The sequence below is a fragment of the Tauraco erythrolophus genome, chromosome 1 (genome assembly GCF_009769465.1).
Source record: "Tauraco erythrolophus isolate bTauEry1 chromosome 1, bTauEry1.pri, whole genome shotgun sequence".
NCBI lineage: Eukaryota > Metazoa > Chordata > Aves > Musophagiformes > Musophagidae > Tauraco > Tauraco erythrolophus.
This window is the reverse complement of record NC_141465.1, coordinates 16,512,738-16,526,520: the sequence shown is the minus strand read 5'-3', so window position 1 is coordinate 16,526,520 and position 13,783 is coordinate 16,512,738.

The following is a 13,783-nucleotide window of genomic DNA, read 5'->3' as shown; positions in this document are numbered from 1 at the left end:
GAGAGTCAGTGCGTTCTTTCAATATATCAATAAATGGTGCTGGTGTTGAGCTTTACCGCGTGTATGTCTCTTCTTGCCGAATCCCCGAACCTAACTGGAACACTCCACTTGCGTGACTGTCAGTTATTTTCAGTATTTTTAATCTAAAATAGGACGACGGTTAGCGTGCCTCTGAAGGTGCTCGGTTAAGCTTCCCACACTCTCGGGCAGCACCAGAGCCTGGGGCGAGGGCATTTGGCGCTGGGTCGCCTCGGGCTCTCCTGCTGCGTCCCTATGGAGCCAGGCCAGCGAGGACGCAGGCCAGCGAGGACGCAGGCCAGCGGGCGCGGTGCCGGCGGGCAGGCGGACGCACGGCGGGGCGCGGGCGCGGGCACGGGCTCGTCCTGCTGCCTGCAGGGGCCAAAGCGCTCGTCAGCGGCGAAACCCGCCGTTTCCAGGACTCCCTCCCGCCGCCACAGCCGGGAACGCCGCCGCGCTTCCCCGCCCGCGTCGCCCCGTCTCCGCGAAACCGATGGACAACGCCACCCAACGGGCGGCTAGGGACGTGCCCGGCTCGGGGGGCGGGCCAGCGCGTTCCCTGCTCGGATAGGGCGTCTGGACTTGACGGATAGCTCTCCTGACCAATCCTCGGGGAGGAGCAGGGCGGGGCCGGGGCGGGGGCGAGGAGGACGCAGGAGGTGTGTGCGAGTGACAGCGGCGGGGCCCTATCGCGGCGAAGGAAGGGGGCTGCGGGACGCAGAGGGGCGGGCCGGCGGTCGGGGGCGGACAATGGGGGCGCGGGGAGGTGGCGGCAGGAAGATGGCAGCGGCCGGAGGCACTGCGGGGCGCCTGGTGGCTGCCGCTCCGGTGCGGCTCCCGTGCTCGGCGTGGCTGCTGGCCGCCGCCGCGCTGACCGCCGGTGAGTGAGTGCGTGCGGGCCGCCGCCCATTGCTCCCGCAGGGCTGCGCTCGTAGCCTGGGCGGATCTCGGCGGCGGCGGCGAACCGACCCGACCCGAGGCGAGGCGCGGCGAGCGGCAGCGGGCTGGGCTCGTCGGCCTGAATCGGGCCCGGCGGGGGCCGCCCGCGCCGATCCGCGCTCGGGAGAGAGGGGCCGGCCCGGCACGTGGAGGCGCCGCCGCCTCACCCGGGGGGTGAGGCGGGCGGGCAGCCCTTCCCCGGCCCGCACCTCGGCCCTCGCGGGGGTCTCCCGGGGAGCTCCAGCCCCTTCGTCCCTTTCAGTGCCGTTCCCGATCGTCATCGCCGGGTTACCGGAATGGAGGGCGATTTCGCGGGCAGGGTACGGCTTGGCTATTCCCTGCCCACCCGGTTCAAAATCGGCTCCCTCCGCCTCAGTCGGCGGGGCTCGGACCGGCGCCGTGGCTGCGTTTCCCGCGTGGCCGTGGGAGGCGGCTCGCCCCCCTCTCGGAGAGCCGGGGCAGGCCGGGCCCGCGCGGGACACCCGGCGTGCGCGGTGCTGCCCGCCTTCCTGAGGGACGAGGAGCCCGGTCCGCGGCGGGGAAGGAGGGCAGGGGCGGTGCGCCTCCCCCGCGGGCCGTACCGGGCCTGCCCTGCGCGTCCCGGGGTGCTGGCCTGGCCGGGGCCCGGGGATGCCGCGGATGCCACGGGCGGCCTGCGTGGCCGCCCCGTAGCAGCGCGGGCCGGTTCTCCCTCGGTCGGTTATTAGGTCAGAAGACGCGAGTCGTGTTTGCTGGGGAGAGGCAGAGCGTGGCGTGGAGGTGCCTGGCAAATGGGGCCACTGGAGTTGTGGTAAATGACTTAGAAAATATCTTTGATTTTGTCGGTGGTGAAGTATTTGGGTGGAGGAGTAATTACATCAGCCAAAATGAAGTGCTTATGGCTCCTATAGATGGAGAATAAGTACGGAGCTATGGAGCGGTAGAAATGGCAAGAATGATGCTTAAGTTTGCTGTGGCTTATATACTTACAGGGCAAGGAGTTCTGCGTTTCACAGATCATTCTGAAATGAAAAGATCATTTCCCAAGGTAGCTCAGTGTGTGTAGGTACTAGGTGTGGACGGTGGCGGTAACGGCGCCTGAAGATGTTTTTGGTTGGCAGTACTTGCTTAGTGGGTAAAACTTTGCCAAGTATTTCAATAGGAATCTTTAAAGAAGCCTGACGCCTTCTCAGTTCATATGTCTGGAAAACTGTAAAACTACAAGTCCATCTGGAACGAGGTTTAATAAGAAACTGTGCTGAGTGGTAAGAAACTTAAAACTTCTTATTTCCAAATAACATTATTTGGATTTGTTTAAGATGACCACGTTTTGCAGTAAGCATAGGTAGAGGTTGCTAAGGCTTGCTGTATATCTTCAGAGACAGCCTTAATATTTAGAATTAAGTAGGTAGATATGATATATGCATAGCTTACGGTAAAACTAAGTTCTTTGAAAATAAATATGGAGACAAGAGAAGAAGGAAGCGTATTTCCCCTGACCACAACAAAAGTATAACTACGGCAATGGTATGGGTAGCTGGGAGTAGTAGATCATTCTGCAGAGTCTGAGATGTGTAACCAAATATAGTATGTTAAAACCAAGCAAAGCTACAAGATACTCTGTTGGAAGAGACCCTCCCTGAGGTGGAGACTATCTGAAAAGTGAGATTGCAATTTAAAAGAATTAATGGGTGTTAAAAATCATTATTTTATCTGTGTTGAACTGTGTTTCTGTTACCATCCCTACAACTGTTGATTTTTTCTAACTCCAAATCAGAAGTTATTCCCATGTTGGCTTCTTCTCTCTGTGCTTATACTGCACATCCTTCATCCTCCTGTCTGCTTTCAAAAGGCACTTTGTCTATGTGTGGAGTTGGCCCAAGGTTTACATCTTTTTATGGGAATAAGTGACTGGAGTGCAGGCTCTTCACCTCTTCTGCGTATGTAAAGTAGCTTGGTGATGGGTAGGGACAAGATGACCTCTAGAATTTGGAGTTGTAAGGAGTCTTGTGTAATAATACAAGTTTTTTGCTTGCATGTGTAGTTCCAGTTCCTGCTGTTTTTCAAGAACCTTCTTTCTGTTCCCTTTCCTCATGCTGGATTTTCATCTAGTGAGAGGTTCAGAAATCAAAAACTACCGAGCAAAAGGGCAAGGGCAGAAGTGGCATTTGCTCAGGCTGATGCTCAGATGTGGTGTGTGGTTGGGTAATGTGCTTTATAGCTTGGCTGCCATGGCTGGTGGCTCCTCTTCTGCCTCTTCATGTGCTCGACGGCAGACCTGTTTCCTGTGGCCAATAACCTGCAGTGAGACAGAAATACTCCTTGGGGGACTGTGTTGTACAGGCCTGGTTTAATGTCACAGTCTGCTTTGCCAAGCCAAGCTGGTCACTATTGCTTCATGGCTAAATACAGTTAACGGGCTTTAAGCTTATTTTCTTGTGTGAATTTGCATGCATGCATTAGGAGTTCATTTTGCTTGTTTACGCTCAGTCATCTGGAAACTCGATTGCTTCATTTACTTGTAAGAATGAAGGATCCTTGTCAAATGTACTGTTAGTGATCCTGAGGACGTTTGTGGAGTAAGTAGTTAATCTAGGTATCATCTCTTGTATGGGCAGGTGAGCCTTGAACAACTAGTCAGGAGTATCAAGAAAACAGATTATTTTGCAATCCTGAATTTGTAAGCCAGGTAAATATCACTTGAAGGGATATCGTGCCTGTATTTAACATGAGGGTGGTGCCTAATTGCTGCTGAAAGTCTTAAAGAATGTCTAGATGTTACTGGAAAGAATATTACTGATATTTCTGCTAATTCTTTTTGATGCCAACAAAGCCTGATCTTTTTTTTTTCCCCCTTCTCCTACTACCCTTTTTATACACACTCACATACGTGTGCACACGTGCACATACACACAGATCAGTAGCAAGCAGAGGAGTACTGGGATGTTAAATAGCTCAAGTGCCTGTTACTGCTTTGAGCTCACCTGTACATTTCAGTTGCTGCTTGAAATGTTTCTTGAAAATAACAGCGTGAGTCAGGGTTGCAATGCTTACTTCGTGTTTGTGCCAGGTTTAGTCAGAATTGCTATATTCACCCCGTCAGAAGCTGTTAGTTCTTTTAAGCTGAGCCCACTGATGCTGCAGGTAGGAAGACTTCCTTGCCTGCAGCACTAAGCAGGTTCTGCAAAGGGAAAAAGGTGATGAGGTTTATAAACTCATTCTCTCCGCTGGTGGGGTTGAGGGTGGAACTGCTGCTCAGATCACCTCGATTGCAGCCGCAAGAAGTTCTTAAATATGTTGAAAAGACTGTAGCGTAGTATTTTGGTGATAAAACGTCATTTAGTGCCACCTTGTAAAACGGCTAGGTTCTTTGTGACCCCAGTCGCCCAACGGCCCTCCGCCTCTGTGTAAATAATGATGTACATGGTTCTTTTGCTTGTTATGTGAGTTGCAGTTGACTGCATTAAGCAGCAGTTCCACTCTCTGTCTATGGACTTACCCTGACTGATAATAGTAGATGGTGAATGTCTTGTGGACCATACAGGGTTCCTTCAGTCTAGATGGAAGACCAAAGAAATGAAACCTAGTTTTACAAGGCAGACGTCTTGTAGTGTTTGACTCGAAAGATTTTAATCTGAAAAGTTTCTAAAAAAGTATTATTTTGCTACAGAGATGCTAGTAGGTCGTCATGAAGTCATCTGTCTAAAGCTTAGTATTAGCACCCATACTGGGAGTTCTCTGGGTGTGGTATGATGTGATGTGGTTCGATCATATATGGCATACACTGCTCTTTCTACCACCTACATGTAATTAACTGATAAACTAACAAAAAACAGTCTTGTATGCACACCCCCCCACACCCCCCCCACCCCCCCTATTTTTGGACTATTGAATGCTAATTCAGGATATCCTAGGGATACATCAGAAAGCTGGAAGGTCTGGGTGTGAAAACATTTACATCCTTATGGTTTGTGTCTTTTTTTTGGTGTGGTTTATTTATCTTCATTACTTTGCTGATGTGGGTTAATGTGACCCCACATGTAGTGATTAGCACAATGGAGAGGATGCTAACGTCTTGTGTAAGAGGAAGCTGTGGCAGGAGGGGACAAGAAGTTCTGAACTGGCTTTGCTGCTGGTGAAGAGGCTTGAAGAACTCTGACTTCAGTGATTTACTCTTATCTCACAACAGCAGTTACTTAGAAGAGCAGGTGTTTACTCAGACTAGGGGTTAGCAGTAAGCTGTACCCATAGCACAAATGCTATGGGTATGCATCTTGAGGCAGGGGCAACATCAGTATTGTTTGCTGTCTGAGCTGGGGTCATCTGTGGACCCTTCAGCCGGGTGATTTCCCCCAGTTCCACTGATTATTATTATTTTTTTCCCCATTTCCTTTTAAAGTGGAGGGATCATTCTGTTCCTTGTCTTGAATAAGCTAGTTGTTTTTTTAATTGAAGTTGTATCAAGTAACTGTATTGGTACTCTTTTTGGCTGGGATGGAGTTAATTTTCTTCATAGTAGCTAGTGCGATGCTATGTTTTGGATTTGTGATGAAAACAGCCTTGATAACACACCAGTGCTTTACCTTGGCTTACACAGAGTCAAGGCCTTTTCTGCTTCTCACCCTGCCCCACTGGCACGGAGGCTGGGGATGCATGAGGAGCTGCGAGAGGACACAGCTGACCCAACTGACCAAAGGGATATTCCACGCTATATGACATCATGCTGAGCATGTAAAGCTGGGAGAGGAAGAAGGAAGTGGGGGACACATTCGGAGTGATGGCATTTGTCTTCCCAAGTCACCGTTACGTGTGATGGAGCCCTGCTTTCCTGGATGACTTTGCTTCCGTGTGTGGCTTTTGCTTTACCTATTAAATTGTCTTTATCTTGACCCACGAGTTTTCTCACTTTTGCCCTTCCGATCCTCTCCCCTGTCCCGCAGAGGGGAATGAGTGAGGGGCTGGGTTGTGGCTGAGCTGCCCACCGGAGTTAGCCCACAACCCATGTGTATTGTTCCCTTTTGCTACTGTGCCTTTCAGCTCCTGCTTTATTTAGCTGCTGAGTTGGCACTTCCCAGTTGGTGCTGCTGCTAGGTTTTGGCTTAAAGTGCGTAGGGAAAACAGGAAGGCTCGTTGCTCTCATGTACTCTTTTACCTCCAACTCTGTGGAAAAAGGTGCTTTGCAGTACATTCTCTGATGCTTTACACGCATGATATTAAGGGACGTTAAGGGAGCTTGCCCTGAAACATTGGTTACACCCTGCCTTCAGTGGTTAAAATCAGATTGAGGTTCCGATCCTTAAGGGAGGGTTAAACTCTGGGCAGTGCAGTGGTTGTGTGGGTGGTGTCTGGTGGCACTTTCCTCAGTACTTTCACTTCACCAGGCAGAGGTAAATCAGGGCAGGTGAACTCCAGGTAGGCGAAATGGCCACTGCTGGAGGTGTTTCTCTTCAGTTGGCTGCTAGCCATCTGTTAACGCTTTTCAGAATTTGTTTTCGTGATGTGTGCAACTGAAAGATGGTGAACAGGGCTCCCTCTTGTTAATAAATTCTATGAAGGCGTACATGCAGCAGGATTTTAAAAATCTGACTGGTTACTATGTCTTGAAGTTTTCTGATAGAGGTGTTACAGGATCGCTTGACTCTTTCAGTGTGGAAGGTGTTGAGATACTGGCTGTGTGTAGATGCTGCATAACTCTGCTGCTTGACAACATCAGCACAGGCATGGAGGAAGGTGCTGCTCTTAATCAAAGGGCTCTAGAAATGACCTCATATGTGTAAACTGGGGAAGTGATGTAGAGTGTGCTACAAGGGAAGCCATAAACACTTCACGAAAGAGAAGCATTCCTGGGAAGAGCCAGCTGAAGCAGCTCCTACTCAGTGCTTCCTAACCTTGCTCAGTTGTTGTACAAATATGGTGTACAGCAGACTGGGTTAGGGTGTTGGTCTGGTTTAAAAGAAAACAATGGAAAAAGGCCTGTTTTGAATGTGGATTAATTCCCATCAGATTCATCATGTTATGTTATAAGTGGGCATGGGAGGTATTTAAATTGGCACCACCACTGACAAATTCTTGTAAAACAATGCTTTGAAATACATGGCATGGGCTTTTTCTTTTGGTTTTGTGGTTGCGCTGCTGCAGGTTATAGCTAGTTATGAGTTTGCTCAGCAAGTAAGTTAGCAAGTTTGGTTAGCAAGTAAGTGTAAGATTGCTGTGAATGATGTGTCAGAGTTGGCTGCAGGCGTTCAGCAGTCAGTGGAGCTGTAAGGGCTCTGGTCCTCAGAGAACTTTGGATTTGCTCCAACTGCTGAAATTAAGTCTCTAGTCACACCAGAACAGATTGGCTGTGTGACTGAGTACCCTGTTAGCTGAGGGAGGTCATCACTTGGATGACTTCAGCTATCTCTTTCCCCTTGCTCTCTTAGGTGATGGGATTTTATTTAACAGATTTTAATCAGGTCTCTCCATACACAGGAAAAAATACTGTGTTCATCTTTCAGACTGGTGGAAATACTAATATTTGGCAAGAGACAGACATGGTCAGGAATGATGACAGGTGGGAGTGCCTGGTACTGAAATGCTACTAATACCTTGAATGGTTCAAAGTGCATCTTCTGCAAATGTTTCTTGGTGTTTATAGATTTGTTGTCACTGAGTTGGTTGAAACTTTGTGGATTTATTATTGTAAAAGGGGGGAAAAAAGGGCAGCTTCTTATGTCTATTTGTTATGTAGCCTTTTGCACTGTATCTCTTCATGAAATTTGCATATCCACATCCTAAGTTCTACTGCCCAGTTTGTTTTGGAAATTGGTAGTTTCCACACTGATAATGCTAGATTTTGTAAAAAAGATGCTGCATGCCATCAGCAGTTGGCAAGATAACTGGTATTTTTAACACAGTTGAACTTGAAATAGTACTAATAACCACTCCTGATCTAGAGGGAAGCTTTAGTTCCAGCCAGTGGCTTGTCCATCTCTTCTGTCCACACCTTGGGTTTCTTTTCAGGTTTTTGGCATTCTTTTTGGCTGACTGGTTTTCGTTGTCTGCAACTTCAATCCTTAATACTCTCATTTCTTTAGTAGACATTGTGACAATTTTAGTGGACTACCATAGTAATTCTAGGAAATGTTTGTGATGATGGGGTGCTTTCTTCACTGGCTTTGCCATGTGTTGAGCGTGTGTACCCAGCTTCTCTCAGTTCTTCAGTTAAGCAAGCTTATTGGTATCCTTTTTTTGTGGGAAGAGCTTGATATGTTTCAAGGAGACTTTTCTAAGATGTACTTTTTATCTTCTTATTCTGTGTAGCCCTTCTTTAATCTTAATTCCCATTTTCTGGAATCTTTCCTTGTGCCCAAGGGGTAATATGCTGTGTATGTTAGTGACTATGTTAGTATTGCAAGATTAGAGGTAGAACAGCTGCCATCAGCTGTTCCAGTTACCCTTTGCACTTTGAATGGATTTACTTAACTTGCCCCTCTGGGTTTTTCACTGTTTGGTTTGACTTTGTCAACAAGAACTGTTTACTTGAATTTGAACACTTGTAAACTTACTTGGTCATGGAAGGAAAACCACTTAAGGGCTGTTGAATGGAAAAATATGATGTCTGATTTGGAAAGTATCTGAGCTGCTGATTGGTGTCCCAGGATGCAGCATAGGCAGGGAAATACTGCTTTGTGATCCCCAAGGAAAAGTTACTAGAATAGGGCTAGATGTTATTGGCCTCGAGACTAAACAAGCATCTGTCCAAACCTGGCATATGACCGACTGTGTAATTGAAGCATGAAGCAGTGCAACTGTAATGCTTACTTGTTCATGGATCTCGGCACCTTTACAAGCATCTCAATTTTATACTTTCCAGGTTGAGACAGTGATACACCAGTGAAATGATTTCCTTGGGATCGAACAAGAAATCTGTGGCCTGACTGACCAGGGAGCTCAGATGTTCTTTTCTGTTCCTTATGCTTGTTCCTCATTTCTGATTAAAAGCATGGGCTTTGGAAGTAAATCTCAGTGTAGGTTCTTCTGCTGCTTCTTGGTAGAACAATGAGACCCTCTGGGTCATGTGGAGGAGACCACTTGCAAAACTGACTCTATAGCGTGGGAGCAGAAGGTGTTACCAAAGCTTAGTGGCTCTGAAGACTTAAGTTCTGTCAAAGTAGATGCATGGAGGTATGCAGGGTTGAGATGCATGGATGTTACTGACTGCTTGGACAGCTTTGCCACAGCCTGCTTAAAGCTTCTCAATGGAATTGTTTTCCTTTCACTTGGGGTGACAAGATGCTATTTTTTTCTTTTATCGTTGAGTCAGGCAGAGCTTAACTGAATGTGCAAAGAGGCCAAGAGAAAGTGAACGTTGTGTTAGCAGCTGCTCTTCTGAGCTTGTCTCTGCTTGGGGAATGAACATTCCCAGCAGCAAGGCAGCAGGAGGTGGTAGGTGTTCGTGGGCTAGGTGTCAGCAGCTTTTCTTTCTGTTTCGTACAGCTGGTAGGGTGCTGCAGGACTGGCTGTGTTACTGAAGACAAGAAGCTCTCTTTCCTTCAGCAGCCTGAATTACTTGATGAAATTGGCAACCTGGGGAGCTGCTGTGGCACCAGCAAAAAGCTGTTCTGGTGACTGGCATTTAAGAGTGAAACTAAACTCTTCTGTTCTCCTTTGAGGCAGCAGAATTTAGTTTTAGTTGCTTTGAAACTTAGATGTCAAGATTGGTTGGTGTGACTTTGTCTAGTCATCATTTCTGTAGCTGATGTTGCTTTATGTCATATATGAATGTGTGGGGTGTAGACATAAAGGTTTTAGTGGTGGTGGGGCTGCAGGGACGTTCTCCATGAGGAGAGGCTGGTGCTGCCTTGTGCCTGACAGTCAGTTCCAGCCAGTTCCACTGGACCCACCACAGGGGACAGCTGAGCCCCTGAGTCCAGCTGGTGGCACCTCTGCGATAATGTTTGAGGAAGGACAAAGCACCACACAGGCAGTGAGTAGCGAGGAGAGAAAAAGCATGAGGAACAACACTACGAACCCCAAGGTGAGACAAGGAGGAGGGGAGAAGGTGTGCCAGGCACTGGGGCAGAGATTCCCCTGCAGCCCCTGGAAGTTTTGGGAGAAACCGCAGTGGAGCAGGTATTCCCCTGCAGCACATGGGGAGGACCACACTGGAGCAGATATCCACACTGTGGCCCATGGATGACCCCAGGCTGGAGTAAGTTCTCTTGAAGGACTGCAGGCTTATGGGAAGAACCCATACTGGAGCAGGGAAAGGTCTGAGGAGCAAGGAGCTGTTATGGGCTGACCACAACCCTCTATCACCCCCTGGCTGCCTGGGAGTGGGGAGAAGGTAGAGGAGTTGGGAATGAAGGAATGAAGTTGAGCTGGGGGAAAAAAAGGGGCTGAGGGAAAGGTATTTTAGTTTTTGTCTTTGTTTCGCACCATCCAACTCTATTTTAATTGGCAATAAATTAAATTAATTTTCCCCAAGTCCATTTTGCCTAGGACTGTAACCAATAAGTGATCCCTTCTCTACCCATGAGCATATTCATCTTATTTTCTCTCCCTGTGCTGTTTGGCAGGGGATAGTGAGAGAGCAGCTGGGTGGGCATCTGGCACCTAGCCAAGGTCAACCCACACAATGACATGCAAGAACATATATGTAGAAATATATATGTATATCTGCATTTTTATGTCTATATACCTAATAAGACTTCAGACCAGATAACGCCATGATGGGTTTCTGGTGTGGTGATGATCAGTCAGTCTATTTTGTGTTGCACTGACATATGTGACTCCTTAATACTTGTGTGTTGTCCTTATGAAATACAGCATGGTTTGCTCCTGGGTGGAATGGCTGCCATGGATTTCACTTCCATGTTAAGGCTAAATGGTGTCAATGAATTCTTTGTGTGGAAATTCGATCCAGCGTCTGGATGCTTTAACAGATCTTGTGGAGTTTCAGAGGAACAATTTGGGCATGTCTACTCCTGTCTGTTAGGACATGAAAGCTAGGATTTCTCCACCAGATTTTTAGGACATAAGTGCCTATAATTGCAGTAGGGGACTATAACTTTGTGCTGGTTTTCTGAAATGTTTTGTAAGGGTCTTGCTGCTGTTATTTTGTGCCGATTGTACGAGGAAACTGTGCTTTGTGGGAGCAAGGACTAAATGTCATGCAACTGTAGTTGAGAGTGATGTCAACAGTAGACTTTGGTGTTTCACAACATGCTTGGCATTAAGTAAGAGTATTTCCTAATGAAAGCGCCGTTTCGCAAGTGTATATTGTTTTTGTGACTTATAACCCCTAGTCATTAGAAAATCCCACATCCTCCTTTCTGATGAAACCTCTGGGCTGCTGGGGAGACCACAGTGAACATATCAATACACTGACTTTTCTGTCATTTTATCAAGACCTTTAAATGTGAACTGCTTGGACTCTGTTGTATTAATAATTTCTTTCCTTTCTCCTGATCTGCGACTCTGTCATCAACTTGTTACCTGTAACAGCCTGTCTGAATCTTTTCATCTTTCTTTCATCAGACTTTTTGATTATTTCCTGATTTTTCATCCATAGGAGACTTTATTTATAAATTTTATGAATGACTGTGTTACCAGATGTCTTTAAGATAAATGAAGCAAGTTGCTTGTATTAATTAATAAACTGATGACTAACCATTTCAAGAGGAAGGGAGTGTAACACTTTTCCCAGTGTAGGATGGGAACTGTCACAGCTGTAAGCATCCAGTATTTGGTGATCTGATAAAACTTTCCACTTAGGCTGTGTTTGTGCTTGTGGAAATAAGATACCTGTGATTACAATGTTAGTTCTTGCATTCTTGGTTTGTTAGGACTCTTAGTGATCAAGCTGAGTTGGATCTGGGGAATTGAGTTTGTTTTGGTGTGTTCATAGCCTTAATTAATAGAACTTTTTCATTGAATTCAAGATCTCAGTGGAGACTATGGTCTACAAAGAAATTTTAATTAGCTGTGTGTTAATGAGTGTAAACCTTCAGTGCAAGTAAGCATTTCCTTGTGATGTGCTACCAAACCAAATTTTCAACCTTTGCCTAGTAGAGACCATATTTCTGTATACAAAATGTAGAGTAAAAACAATTCTTACCCAAAAGATTTTTTTTTTTTTTAATGTGAAGCAAGTGTAAACGACCAAGGGATACAAGTAAAAGGAGGAAAAAAACACTTCAGCTTTAGTAGGCATTGATCTCCAAGCACTGGCAGCTTAGGCACTGTTGGATTTATACAGCTGCTGTTACCATGTGTTTGGGAGGCACTTAAGAGGTCTTGAAGGAAGTGAAATAAGTTTGCAGTTTTGAGCAGATCCTCCCAAGTGTGAGGGACAGTGTTTAGGAGAAGATACTACAATGCGGGTTTGAAACATCTGATGAGATCAATACTATAACATGGTTGGGGGCAAGAGTCTTCTTCATACTGAAACAGGGATGATTGCTTGGATGCTTGGTGTCATTTAAACAACTGTATCATGCATAGGTGAATCTCTATAACCTTGTGTAACCTTGTTATGTCAACTCATGACCTTGTAACTTGTTTCTGGAGTGTGGACCATAATTTGTATATTACTGTGTTTAATTGAGGCTGTGGCTTCAAATGTAAGCAGTTAGTGGTAGGGGACAAGGAGGAGGATTATCCAGACTGACCTGTAAGATAGCCGGTCACGTAGGCTGCGTCTCCTGTGCAGATTAAGTTGCCAGCACGTGTGACTTGGTTAGTCTCAGCTGACCTGGCCAAAGATGTCCTGGAAAGGACACCTGTGAGGAGGACTCCTGTCAATGTGCTGTGGACAGCGACAGGACATCTTGTCCAAGAGTTTTTTGGTCAAGACGTACCTCGTTTCAAAGGTACTAGTTAAATTCACTTACCAGTGCAATGCTGCAGTCTTTCATGTTACCTTGGTGAAAACTAGAAGTTCAGCTGCTCTTAATCTCACTGAAAGCTAAATATTTAACCACAATTTGGTTAACAAACTAGATGCAAACTCTTGTGGATGTGGATGCTTGTGTGCTATCAATTCTCAATGACTGTATCAATGATCTGGACAAGGAGATCGAGTGCACCCTCAGTAAGTTTGCAGATGACACCAAGTTGGGTGGGAGTGTTGACCTGCTTGAGGGTAGGAAGGCTCTACAGAGGGATCTGGACAGGCTGGATCAATGGGCCGAGGCCATTTGTATGAGATTCAGCAAGGCTAAGTGCCAGGTCCTGCACTTGGATCATGACAACCCTATGTAGAGCTGCAGGCCTGGAAAAGAGTGGCTGGAAAGCTGCCGGTGGAAAAGGACCTGGGGGTATTGGTCTATAGCTGGCTGAATATGAGCCAGCAGTGTGCCCAGGTGGCCAAGAAGGTCAATAGCATCCTGGCCTGTGTCAGAAAGAGTGTGGTCAGCAGGACTACGGAACTGATTGTCCCCCTGTACTCAGAACTGGTGAGGCTGCACCTCCAATACTGCATTCAGTTTTGAGCCCCTCACTACAAGAAAGACATTGAGGTGCTGGAGCGTGTCCAAAGAAGAGCAAGGTAGCTGGTGAAGGGTCTAGAGAGCAAGTCCTGTGAGGAGCAGCTGAGGGAACTGGAGTTGTTTAGCCTGCAGGAAAGGAGGCTGAGGGGAGACCTTATTGCTGTCTATAACTACCTGAAAGGAGGTTGTAGCGAGGTGGGTGTCCATCTCTTCTCCCAAGTAACAAGCGATAGGACAAGAGGAAATGGTCTCAAGTTGTGCCAAGGAAGGTTTAAATTGGATATTAGGAAAAAATTTCTTCCCCGAAAGGGTTGTCAAGCATTGGAACAGGCTGCCCAGGGAAGTGGTAGAGTCTCTGAAGGTATTTAAAAGAA